General features: G+C 41.4%; 1 protein-coding gene across 6 annotated transcripts in view; it reads left to right on the top strand.

The window, feature by feature from the left end:
* LOC149245264 (peptidyl-prolyl cis-trans isomerase FKBP13, chloroplastic-like) overlaps window positions 1-13457 on the top strand; it is a 207804-nt gene that overhangs the window by 16964 nt on the left and 177383 nt on the right. The gene's annotated exons all lie outside the window — the stretch shown is intronic.

Genomic DNA, 13457 nt, shown 5'->3' with positions numbered 1-13457 from the left:
GCAGAGCATATTATCAGAATGGCGTAGCAGAAGTTTCTGATGGCCCATCTAAAGATCACTTCATTCGAAAGTTCGGATCTAAGGGTGGAAGGAAAGGCGGATGCCTTGGTTGCAATAAGTTCGGCCATCATGTGAAGGAGTGTCCGAAGGACAGGGACACATCTCTTGATGAAGATAATAATCATTCTAGGGACATCTTCAATGATCAAAGGAATGACTGGTAATGCAGGTCATCAAGGAAATGGTCGACTCTTCAAAGAAAGCAAGGAACCCCAAAATTACTTTTATGTACTTGATCGCAAGAAGAACCTGGTGTCCATCTTGGAAATAGAAGTCAAAGGTTTTAGGGTGGCACTCATCGATGGAAAGATACGTGTTTGAAAATAGATTTTTCAAAGATGTTTTAGAATTCAGGGTTGTATCAAGTCCACTAGGGACCATGTCCATTGACTCAGCATCGAAGGTATGAGTCGGATGGTGACTGGATGCCTAAATTCAAAAAGAGCATGAAGGTACATGTCTGAGATGTACCGATGGAAAATCTTACAAGGGGACCATTCCCCTCATGTAACAGGTCCACAGGTTTGGAACAACCCGTGGAGTTTGAGATTCATGAACGGGAATCTCATGTATACAGGTGGAAGAAAGCCCTCTATGGCTTGAAGCAAAACACCCCGGACATAGTATGAGAGGATTGATAACTGTTTGATGAAGCTGAGATTCACTAGGAGTGAAACCAATCCAAACCATTACCCGAAGGTTGTGGATGATAGACCTCTCATACCGGCACCTTATGCGGACGAACTATTTCTGACAAGTGTAGACCCTCTCATTTGCAGAAGTAAGAGGGAGTTGGATTCCAAACATATGTTTTGCAGTTAGCATGGTGAGCTCATATTTGGTTGAGCCTCACTGGATTGGTGCCAAGAATCTTTTGAGATGTCTTCGTGGCACAATCTCTCATGGATTGAGATACACTACCAGAAATATGAAACTGCATGATTATTCGAATGCTAACTGGGCAGGAAGTGTGGAGGATCACTAGAGCACTTCTCAGTGCTGGTTCTCTTTGGATTCTGCTTTGATATCATGGATGAGCAGGAAGCAGAAATCGGTTGTTATAAGTACTGCCGAGACCGGAGACATAACCACGAGTATGACCGTGTATGAAGTTGCCTGGTTGTGGAAACTCTTCAGTGAGTACACATGATGAATACCACTGTGATTCTCTGTGACAACCAGAGGTGGGATTCGATTATTGAGGAATCCCGTATTCAATGATTGCTCCAGCAGATAGACATCAGATACTGCCTTATCTGGGATATGGTAAGTCAATGAGAAAGGAGGCTCCATCGCACTGAGATGATGTACAGGTCGCTACACTTTGTTAGAGCCCCGGGGAAAGATCAAATTTGTGATTTTCCCGAATGACTTGGAGTCATTGAGAGACCTTTGTAAAAGGGTCCTGCATGTTGCATACATTGAGCTCTGGGAGCTCTGGGGGCTTGCGGTTCTTACTGGAGCAACATATGACCACAGGGTGACTCACCCTCCCCTGGTGGTGCGCACTGGGACAGGATGATTCGCTCTCCTGTGGACATGATGATTCGCTCTCCTGTGGACAAGATGATTCGCTCTCTTGTGGGACAAGATGATTCGCTCTCCTGTGGGACAGGATGATTCGCTCTCCTGTGGATAGGATGATTTGCTCTCCTGTGAACAAGATGATTCACTCTCTTATGGGACAAGATGATTCGCTCTCTTGTGGGATAGGATGATTCGCTCTCCTGTGTAGTAGGATGATTAATTCCCCTGTGAGGTCTGGGTGATGTGTTCTCCATGACGATTGTGTAGCAAGATGATTAATTCTCATGTGAGGTCTGGATGATGTGTTCTCCATGACGATTGTGTATTATGATGATTAGTTCTCCTGTGAGCTCTAGATGATGTGTTCTCCATGACGATTGTGTAGCAGGATGATTAGTTCTCCTGTGAAGTCTGGATGATGTGTTCTCCATGACGATTATGTAGCAGGATGATTAGTTCTCTGTGAGGTCTGGATGATGTGTTCTCCATGACGATTGTGTAGCAGGATGATTAGTTCTCCAGTGAGGCCTCGATGATGTGTTCTCCATGGCGATTGTGTAGTAGGATGATTAGTTCTCCTGCGAGGACAAGATTGATTAAGTTCTCCTGTCGAGGCATCCTACCCATGCAGTCTGGGACTCATGGGAAGTACCTCTTATCTGATCAATGAGCAAGGAAATGAGGATAGGGACCATAGTAGTACCGATGGACGCATCGCTGTATCTAGCGTACTCCCTATGCTAGGATGACCTTCATTGATCTTGGACTAGTGGTAGGAGTTATACCCACTATGACACTGACTTCAGGTCGGTTGAGGACTGGTTTGGGACCAGTGGTACATACTCTGAGACTGACTTCGAGTCAGTAGAGCACTGGTCTGGGACTAGTGGTAGGAGTTGTACCTACTATGACACTGACTTCGGGTTGGTTGAGGACTGGTCTGGGACCAGTGGTACACACTTTGAGACTAACTTCGGGTCAGTGGAGAATGGTATGACACATTCTCAATCAATTCTTGTTCTTTATGGTTCAGCAGAGCTAAGTTGAGCAGAGCAGAGCCGAGCATAGCTAAGCAGAGCAGAGCAGAGCCAGCAGAACTAAGTAGAGCAGAGCCAGCAGAACTAAGTAGAGCAGAGCAGAGCTAGCGAAGCTGAGTAGAGCTGAGTAGAGCAGAGCCAGCAGAGTTGAGCAGAGCAGAGCAGATCCATTAGAGCTGAGCAGAGCAGAGTAAAGCCAACAGAGCTAGCAGAGCAAAGTAGAGCCAGCAGAGCTGAGCAGAGGCAGCAGAATAAAGCAGCGCTGACTAGAGTTGACCAGAGCCGAGTATAGCAGAGCAGAGCCAACAAAGCTGACCAGAGCTAGTAGAGTTGAGCAGAGCTGAGCAAAGCAGTGCAGGGCACTGATGGCAGAGATAGTACAGTTGGACATATGGATCAGCAGATGGAGTTCTCCCTAGTTGAGAGGGAGTGTTAAAATTGGCAACTAGGGCCAAACTCCATGTGGGTCATATTATTTATGGCAGTTGATATTTTTTTTGGATCCCTCTCATTGAGAGGTGGATTGATCTAAAGATCATCCGATTCCGATAAGTATTTATGAAGTTATGAATTTATTTATGTTATGGACAAATTGTTAAGTCGGCCAGCAACTTATGTAGGCTTAGAAGCCGAACAGTCATGTCTATTCAACCTCTACGTTTTAGTATAAATAGAAGAGGACTTCAAGTCATTTCTACCCACACTTGAATCTCTTTCTCTCTCTACTTGTCTTTGGGTTTTAGTAGGAGGAGAGATCCTAAGGAAAAGGCGGAAAAGCCAGAAAAGGAAAAGTTGATTACTTTTAAATGATCTATGAGCAAAATATGATATGAGCAATAACAATGAAAATCATTAACATGATAAAACCAGTGCCTTATAAAGAGTTTGCTCAACAAAATAAAAGATACATTTGCTCAAAGTAAAGATAGAATGCCTCTGATAATGAAAACAAAGTAACCTTGAAATACAAACAAAAGATGTTAGCACAAGATATTTGTAAGATATAAAATCAATTCATGAATCAAAACATATCTTGCCAAAAACTCAATAATTAGAAAATTTACTTTGAAAAAGGTAAAATAAGAGATGCTAAATACTAAATCAAGATGTTAATATGGAATTAGATTTTAGCATGAAATGAAAACCCTTGTTACCAATTTGAAGAATCACAATACTTGCTTTGAAATGTTTTTTGAAAATAAGCTTTGCAATATAACAACTCAAAACATCAAGAGACAAGTAAAGTAAATGTGATAGAAGGTGCTCTTGGTTAATTTTATTAGTTTACTTCTACAACAAGATTTGCAATTGAACTCTTCAATCTTCAGGCCTCACCTTCGCCCATAGATATGGATCTCACAGTAAGGAATCAATAGAGGAGTAGAGGGTCCCTAAGATATCTGCTTCAACCAATTTATGTTGGAGGTAAAAATTTAGTGAGGCTTGGAAGCATGGATTGGAAGTCTTCCTATACTAAAATGCCTAAACAAGTGCAAATTGTGTTAATTCCCCAATTAAAATATACTTACATGCAAATGATTCATAAATGAAAAATGAGATAGCTTGTAAAACTTTGAGAATTTAGCATGTAAATGAACTCATATGTGATTGTATGGAAAATAAGAAAATGAAGTAGATTGTTTTAAAGCTACGATTTCTCCAATAGGATTTGCTTCAAAGGTTACCAATGTGTGAAATAAACAAAAAAGTGAAGCATGTACTTGGAGGAATAATCAAAACTTGCCACAATGTTGAATGTTTGCACATAAATTAAAATTTTCTCAAAATTTACAAGTTGAAGCTTATGCATGTGAGAAATTTAAAATTAGGAAAAATTGCATGTGGATTGGAATGAGTTAATTTTTAAGCATGAAATTAAGTGCTAGAGAGCTAAGAAAAACTAGAAGCAAAAATTAATCCACCCACAAAAGCCCCTCCTTTAAGTGAGGAAAGGGGATGCCATGAGAAAAATCTCAAGCTCCCTCAAACATTTTTTTATCATTTATTAGCATTTGAAATGGGTATAAATGCCTCTAAGAGAACTGCCCACAATATGAGAGAGATTTTTACAAAGATAGGAATCTAACAAAGCTAGACTCTCTCCCAAAAATATAACAACAACAAGCTTGAAGATGGAAAAAAGCTCTCAAAAAGAGATTTACAAGGCTCAAAAGGCCCACGACTTAGATGAGTTTGCAACTCTCCCTCAAATGTTTATGACCTCCCTAGAAATCAGTGCTTGAATAGCGTGAGGGAGTATTGCATGCACACGAGTGAGTAGTTTCCCAATGCTTCTCTTTAAGATCCTTGCTGCTCAATGTTCAAGCCCATGGGATGCAAAACAAAACTAATTGTCAGTGTGAAACTAGGAAAAAGAAATGAAAACTAAACTACAATTTAATGTACAAAATACTAGCTCAAGTATGGGAGTGAACCCCCATACTTGCCTAGCTTTGGAAATGACTCTTGAATAGTAGATATAACTTTGAAAGTGCTAGAATCAAAGAAGTATTTTAAATTTAAATGGATGATCAAGTGGCTATAGAGTAAGAAAACTTCCTCTTGCTCTTCATTGGATGTAAGATTTGGAGAGAAAAAATGGCCGAGTCTTGGAGGATCACTTTGACTTTAGGAGTGAGTTGATCTAATTGAGATTTATCCCACTTCCAGATGGATTTTTGCATATAATACAAAAGATCTTTCCTACACACTTGAACAAGTATTAGTTTGCAAATGATCAAAGCAATATAATGAATAAGATAAATCAAGCATTCCTCCTAAAATGAATTGGCAAGCTTATTCATAGAATACTACACTAAATCAATGATATGTACAAGATAACTTGCACACATCAATCCAAACAAGATGACAAGTATGAACTAATATTAATTAAATATGCAAAAGAAATTAAACATAATAGAAATAGCATGAAAAGACATCATTTCATAACGCAAAGAGAACACTAGCCAGATAGCCCCAAAGTCTTAATTATATTAAGAAAGTATGCAAGTACAAAATGACAGAGTTTCGTCAAGCCTAATAGCCCATAACATGATACAATATGAGAGCCCATAGCCTCATTATATAGAGATTCGGGAACAAATCCCAAGGAAGAATGCATGTGACGACTGGACTTGGAGCAAATCCTAAGGAAAGATAAGTCACATTCGATGTGGAGAAGATAGAGACACTAGAGCAAAATCGAATTCCATATGTGCACCTCAAGGGAAATTGAATTCCATATATGGCATAGTAAACTCATCCATGAGTGAATCCAAGCAATGAGACAACTCCCGTCCACTAAATCCAAACTCGAGCTAAGTGATGACAACCTCAGATGATGATCTCAAAGAGAGCTCAGCGTAGAGTCCTAGGAACTGTTTGATCTCCTCCAAAGGAACTACGTAATCCTCCAAGTGAAGTGCTAAGAGTAGAAGCACCCAAGATAACTGTGAGGCCCCACATAATCTTCAATCCAAATATTCCATCTAATATTCCTTTAGTGCATGAGCACCTCTAATAAATTCGATTTTCCACGTGCAACTACAACTTTCTCTGGGAAACTCAATTTTGTGAAATAATGGTGTATTTATGATGCAGTGTGCTCAGTCATCCTCCACATGTCTGCTGAGTCAACTCTTTGACTTAGGATAATTTCCAAGTCATTTTTATGTCATTTTATCACATGGAATAATTTATCTCTATTTTAGTTAATTCTAGCCTAATTAAATGCCACAATTTCCACTAAACTTAGGAAATGTGGGTTTTAAGGGTCCAAAATGTTGATTTGTGGTAGCATCGTATGTGATTTAGCCATGAAAATTGGTGGAGAGGCTAAAGCACATGAGATCTCTGAGACCCAGAAATAGTTTGGGGAAATTCCACCCGGTTAGAGAGATATTAAAATAATTAATATTTTTAATGGGCTTCCTAAGTCTAAACTTAGGAAAATTAAAATATTAATAGGTATTAATATAAACTGGGTGAGAATGTTCTAAATGACATGGATCAAGCCAAATCTAATCTTAGCGGTTGATTAGAGACTTAATCTCAGTTGTTGAAGACTTAACTGGAAAAGTATAAGAGGAGGCTTGAGAGTCAGTTGGAGACACACCAAGATTGATTAGTCAGTTCGATTTTCTGGAGCGAGGTTTGCTAAGAGAAATCGAACAAGTGATTTGAGTTGCAGCGAGGGGCAGTGAGTACATAGCAGAGAGATAAAGATAGTGCCAGAGGGCCAGAGCTGAGATTGAGGAGGCTACGCAGAGCCAGCAGGAGCCACGCAGAGGCAGCCAAAGACTGCGTAGAGGCTGAGGGGTCTTTGTGGGTGACGTAGAAGGCTAGAGAGTTGACGCAGAGAGGTAGAGGGATGACGCAGAGGGTTCCAGAGCTACGCAGAGGTTAGTAGGGCTGACGCAGAGCCTTGGAGAAGTGTCAGAAGGATTTTTGTGGGGTAGACTAGTGTTGAAACACTGAATATCTGCTTCAAAGAAGAGGTATTACTACCGTGTAGAAATCTCTGTTGGGTGAGCCAGTTTGGCACCCTAGTTGTACTCAAGAAAGCTGCTTAATAATAAAACCCTCAGAACTGCTGCACCGATTTTCCCGCATTGGGTTTTTCCAGGGATGATTGTCCAAAAATAACGGTGTCCCTTGTGTGTTTTCTATTATTTCAGTTGATGATCTATATATGAGTTGAGACTGAATTTGTGTTTATTTTCAGTATTTATATGGATAAATAACATGTTAAGGAATAAACAAGTAGGTGAAATAAACCAGATATTGTAGTAGGAATTTCTAACGTGTTAGACTTAGAAATTTCAACATGGTATCAAAGCATTGCAGATCACAGGAGGACTAAAGGCACCAACTTAATCAAAAGTATTTGCAGCAGTAGCAGCTGTCCTGAGAGACAGAGAGAGGGCTTGTGCAGAGGCAGAAAAAAGAAAAAGAGGCCCACGAAGAGCCACGTCATCCTACTCAGTCAAGTAGGCTTGACACAGTTGGCCAGAGGAGTAATTCAGCCGTTGTTGAGATTGTGCAGAGCTAGAAGGCTCAGTTTCTTCAGTCGCTGGGGCATAGGGAGCTGTGGGCAGATTATGGATTAGGAAGCTGGTGGGGTGCTGTTGCTGTCGAAGCAGAACAGTACCTAACGGGACAGAACCAAGGTAGAGGGAGTTGTTGCCTTGACGAATTTCTAGGCAAGAAATCCAGATCCAAGTTGCAGTTGCAAAGAGGATCGGAGAGGAGTGGATTGACAGTTGGCGGGAAGATTTCCAGTAGGGAAATCAAGACTCGGAGGGAGTCCAGAAAGGGGAAGTCGAGACTCAGAGGGAGTCCAAAAAAGGAGCGGAGATGGCAATGAACAGACTAAGGGATCAGGACAGGTTGGACAGGGCCTCCAACTTTGTCATCTGGAAGGCTAGGATCCTGTCTGTTCTGGATAGACATCGCATCAAGGGCTTTGCCTTGAGAACCGTGGCTATCCCAGTCGACCCAGCTGATAATGAAAGGTATGAGGATGCAATGGCGAAGGCAAAGTGCATAATACTTGATGGGGTCAAGGATCATGTAGTATTGCATATTGCCGAGAAGAACACGACAAAGGAGATGTGGGATACCTTGGCGACATTGTATCAGGGCACTTCCATGCAGAGGAATATGTTGTTGGAGAATCAACTGCGGTCGTATCAGATGCAGAAGGGGGAGTAGATAGATCTATACCTCAGCTGGTTGTAAGAGATTCGAGACCAACTTACTTCCATAGGGGCCACATCGGATCTGGAGTTCATGGTGAGGACCGCCCTGAATGCAGTCTCTAAGGATTGGGAGACATTTGTCTAAAGCATTTTGGGCAGAGCTGATCTTTCAGGATGGGAAGAGATGTTGGCAACTCTTCACCAAGAAGAGATCAAACGGTTGAACAAGGCAGGTAGTAGCAGCAAAGGAGGTTAAATCAAGAAAGAGGAGGAGGATGCGGCTCTGGCATTTGCGGGACAACAGGGGAAGAGGAAGAAGAAGGACATCTCCAAGGTGAAGTGCTTCCATTGTGGGGAGTTGGGTCATCATGCAACTCAGTGTCCCATGAAGAAGAATAAGGGAGAGGCTTCTGACTCAAAGGTAGCTCTAGCTAAGGTGGAGAAAGAAGTCGAGATTGATGATGACTATGGCATGAGTGCTCATGCACCTCTAGAGAAGAGGTGGGGAGACAACGAGCTGTAGTCAAGAGGACTACAGAAGATGAAGGGCAGGATCCTTGAAGTACCTAAACTCTTGGATCATATCCGGCTACGGGAACCCCGAATGACAGTAGTAGGATGATAGATGTCGGTAGGAGCAAGATGCAGATGGAGCAACAAGGCAGTGCAGAGTGTAGAGGTCTATAGCAGCACAGTGGCGGTTGCAGCAGTGCGAGAGGCACAAAGGTGTTTGCAACAACGCAGAGGCAGCAAAGGGAGCATATGATAGCAACAGAGGTAGCTGCAGTATCAAGAGGCTTCCAGATTGACAAGGATGTCAGTAGTTGGGTAGATCAATTATTTCTTGGTAACTAAGCTGCAGTGCATCAGTTAGTAGTGGTAGTGCTATGGGCAGCATGATGCAACATGTTGAGAGGGAGTTGCAGTACAGATGTAGCAGTGGTAGTGGTAGGGTCATGGGCAGCAGTACAGATAGCAATAGTGCAGTGGATGTTGGGCAGCAGGCCAAGCATCAACACAGGTACTGATGCGAAAGGATCAGGGTGATGTTCAGTGGTGGAGCATTACCAGAGCACATTCCTCATTAAGAGGGAGTGTTGATTTGTGGTAGCATCGATGTGCTCTAGCCATGAAAATGGTGGAGAGGCTAAAGCACATGAGATCTCCAAGACCCATAAATGGTTTGGGGAAATTCCACCCGGCTAGAGAGATATTAAAATAATTAATATTTTTAATGGGGTTCCTAAGTCTAAACTTAGGAAAATTAAAATATTAATGTGTATTAATATAAAACTGGGTGAGAATGTTCTAAATGACATGGATCAAACCAAATCTAATCTTAGTCGTTGATTAGAGACTTAATCTCGTCCGTTGAAGACTCAACATGAAAAGTATAAGAGGAGGCTTGAGGGTCAGTTGGAGACACACCAAGATTGATTAGTCAATTCGATTTTTTGGAGCGGGGTTTGCTGAGTGTTGGAATTTCTAAGTCTAACTGTTAGAAATCCTTCCTGTACTTTTTAATTTATTTCTTCCTACTTGTTCTGTTAATTAACAGTTACTTACCATATAAATACTGAAAATAAATACAAGTACAGTCTCAACACATACAGATCATCAACTGAAGGAAAAACAAGCACACAAGTGACACCGTTATTTTTGGACTAATGTCCCCAAAAAAACCCAATGCGGGAAAACCAGTGCAACTATCTGAGGGTTTTATTATTAAGCAGTTTCAGAATACAATCTGGGTGCCAGAAATGGCTCACCCAACAGAGAATTCCCTCGGTAGTAGTACCTCTCAGTCAGAGACAGATATCAGCCCCAATCTACCCCACGAAATCTCCCAGCATCAACCTCTAGGGTCTGCGTCAGCCTCTCTGGCCCAGCGTCAACCTCTTTGGGCTTTGCGTTAGCCTCTAGAGCCTCTGCGTCTCCTATGCTAGCCCTCCTCAGGCTCTGCATAGCTCCTGGATGCCTCTGCGTGGCCTCTGGCTGCTTCTGCGTGGCCTCTAGCTAGCTTTGCGTCAACCCTCTCTCGGCTTCTGCGCTGATGCTCCCGGTACTATCTCTGCCTCTCTGCTACTGCATTCACTGCCCCTCAGCTGCAACTCTGATCACTCCTTCGATTTCCTCAGCAAGCCCTGCCCCAGAAAATCAAATTCTTGATCAACTCGGTGTGTTGTCCAAGTGACCCCAAGCCTCCTCTTCTACTTTTCTCGTTGACAATTCAATGGCCGAGATTAAGTCCCTAATCAATGACTATGATTAGATCTGGCTTGATCCATGACTTTTGGACCATTCTAACTCAGTTTTATATTAATTCACATTAATATTTTATTTTTCCCTAAGTTTAGACTTAGGGACTCCATTAAAAATATTAATTATTTTAATATCTCCCAAATTGGTTAGATTTTGCCCAAACCATTTCTGGGTATTGGAGACTTCATGTGCTTTAGCCTCTCCACCAATTTTCGTGGCTAGAGCACATCCGATGCTACCACAAATCAACACTGAGAGAAATCGAACAAGTTGCCTGAGTTGCAACGAGGGGCAGTGATTACATAGCAGAGAGGCAGAGATAGTGCCAGACGGCCAGCGCAAATATTGAGGAGGCTATGCAGAGCCAGCAGGAGCCATGCAGAGGCAACCAAAGACTACGCAGAGGCTGAGGGGCCTGTGTGGGTGACGCAAAAAGCCAGAGAGTTGACGCTAAGAGGCAGAGGGTTGATGCAGAGAGGCAGAGCACTGACGCAGAGGGTTCTAGAGCTACACAAAGGCTAGCAAGGTTGACATAGAGCCTTGGAGAAGCGCCAGAAGGATTTTCGTGGGGCAGACTAGTGCTAAGAAGCGACATATCTGCTTCCGAGAAGAGGTATTACTGTTGTGTAGAAATCTCTGTTGGTGATCCAGTTTGGCAACCTAGTTGTACTCAAGAAAGCTGCTTAATAATAAAACGCTCAGAACTGCTGCACCGATTTTCTTGCATTGGGTTTTTCCGAGGATGATTATCCAAAAATAATGCTGTCGCTTGTGTGTTTGTCTACTATTTCAGTTGATGATCTGTATATGAGTTGAGACTGCATTTGTGTTTATTTTTAGTATTTATATGGATAAATAACTTGTTAAGGAATAAACAAGTAGGTGAAATAAACCAGATAATGCAGTAGGAATTTCTGACATGTCAGACTTAGAAATTTCAACACAAAACACATTATTAACCCCTCGAAGTGTGTCATAGTAGAAAGTTGAGGGTGAGAGGTGTAATTTTTATTTCTCATATCCCATACAACTTCTCTAGACAACACTTATTACATTACATATACAATTTTTATTGCGATTTCCGTACTGCGAAAAATTTAAAAAATTAAAAAATGACTACTTAAACCTAACCAAATTCCATGAAAGTTTTTGTGTGATGTAGTATGGTGATATACATCAAATCTAGACACTAAGATGTGTTAGGGTCTCAACCTTCAAACTGTCACCCCTGATTTGGGGTAAAAAGTGAGTGAAAAAAACTAACAAATTATCTGCCTCTAAAAAAGAAGACATAATTAACTAGATAAAAAAACACTCCAAGGTGTACTCATTTGCGGATTGAGTCCCAACATCCTAGGCCTGTTACAGACTCAAAACTCATCATTACTAGTATCATTTATTACAATTCCCCACAGGGTGTGAAATCAGGTACAAGAAAAATGATGAGAAATAGAAATAGAGTTTAAAAACTCTGGTGATTTGATGATATATGATGGTAGAAGTGTCCTTTGGTACATCCTTGGGCATGAAGTCTTCATACAACCATCAGGTGCCACTCCAGTGGTCAACAGGAAACTCCTTTACAAAGCATATTCCTCTAACCTAACCCTCAAATCCTCACCTCCTTATCCTAGAAACCTTTGTACCTTGCTTAACAAGCATTTAAGCTCTATTCTTAACCCCCTTCTAGGAAAATGATCATTAAGGTCACTTCACATCCATTGGTTGATTCATCCTTCACAAGTGACTTTCTATATACCAATGTTGCATGAATTGTACTGGTATATACCAATGTTGCACGACTTGTACTGGTATAAGACTCGTCTGGCTATTGACTCGGTGACCTGCATAAGACTCGGGAACGACCCGTATAAGACTCATCTGGCTATTGACTCGGCGACCCGTATAAGACTCGACAAACTTTTCCCTCCATTTTTCCTTTCCCTCCACATGATCTCCAAAAATAAAAATAAAAAATAAAAATTCGAATTTTGAGGGTCTCCACGGGTCTTATGCGGGTCATATGCGGTTCTTCATGGGTTCAATGCGGGTAGCCGAGTTTTATGCGGGTTTTGGTGAGTACGGGTAGAAACCACAGGTTCTATGCGAGTGACCTGTCTCGCTATAAAACCCGTCAAGACCCGCAGGTACTCGTGGGTCTTATAAGAGTCATGCTACACTGCTATATACTAGGTATCCTCCCATCGGTGAAAGTTCGTAAAGAGTAGGGAGTCTTAGCTGAGGTGACAGTGGCTAAGCCTCCATCGTTGCCCTTTGATCTAACAGACAATTGTCGCTTTAAGAGTTTCTTTTATGCCCCCTGCTAGTTTGAGTGGTAATAGGCCCAATCCCCAATCAAAGAGCTCAATGAAGAAATAAAAAACCCTAGCAACCATGATGCTCTGACTATGCAAATCTAGATGGTGCAAGAAACCATTGATTACTAGCACAAGTGGATAGCAAGATTGAGACATTTGGGCAAAGAAGTTAGGGGAAAAGCAAGTATCTTGAGTTAATAAATCAATAAGAAATCTCCGTCATTCATTCATGCACATTCCATGTAACAAGTTCAGATAGGAAAATCACAAACCAATCAAAGAACTTGCAATCATCTAGGAACACCAATTGCATCCAAAGCCAAAGCCTAAGCCACAAGGATAATAAGCTATGCTGTTTTTTTAATGATAATACTAACTTTCTTAATATGTAAGACAAGTGTGAAATGGCATGGAACCATTTAAGAAAAAATCTCATCAGACCAAGTTTTAACGAATTGATGCAGATTATTTTAACAATTTTTTAACATTGAAAATATTTGGTTACTACAAGAATCTAGTTGTTAATCAACTACACTTTAATGGCTTGATAATGT

This window comes from Pinus tabuliformis, chromosome 7, assembly GCF_031772625.1.
Source record: "Pinus tabuliformis cultivar Carrire ecotype Pingquan chromosome 7, CPIR1, whole genome shotgun sequence".
NCBI lineage: Eukaryota > Viridiplantae > Streptophyta > Pinopsida > Pinales > Pinaceae > Pinus > Pinus tabuliformis.
This window is presented reverse-complemented; position numbering and strand designations above follow the sequence as displayed.